The following is a 626-nucleotide window of genomic DNA, read 5'->3' on the forward strand; positions in this document are numbered from 1 at the left end:
ATCACGAAATCAACACGACCACCATCCCAACCACCACCGCCAACTACTACTACTACTACTACTACTACTACTACTACTACTACTACTACTACTGCTGCTGCTGCTGCTGCTGCTGCTGCTGCTGCTGCTGCTGCTGCTACTACTACTACTACTACTACTGCTACTGCCATAGCGTTCTGCAGAAGCCGTTTCTTCTTTTTTTTTCCTTTTTGCAATGTGATGTCTTCAGGCAAAACTTGCACATAACAACACTTCGGTTTACATCTCAACCTATTGGTTGTCAGCTCCTACTACTCGTGCTGTTGTTGTTGTTGCTGTGGTGACTCTTATCAGTTCTTAGTGTCCTCATCGTCGTTGTTGTTGTTTGTAGTCACGGATATCGTATTTTTGATTGTCATTGATGTTGTTGTTGTTGCTGTTGCTGCTGTTGCTGCAATCGTTGTTGTTGTTGTTGCTGCTGCTCCTGGTGCTGCAATTCTTGCAATCGGTTTGTTGCGTTTTTGTTATTGTAATTGTTGTTGCCGTTGCATTCGCTGTTATTGTTGCTGTTGTTATTGTCACCCTGTATCTTCTATCTTTTACTTGCTTCACTCATTACACTACGGCCATACTGGAGCACTGCCTTG

This window comes from Octopus bimaculoides, chromosome 21 (assembly GCF_001194135.2).
Source record: "Octopus bimaculoides isolate UCB-OBI-ISO-001 chromosome 21, ASM119413v2, whole genome shotgun sequence".
Taxonomy (NCBI): domain Eukaryota; kingdom Metazoa; phylum Mollusca; class Cephalopoda; order Octopoda; family Octopodidae; genus Octopus; species Octopus bimaculoides.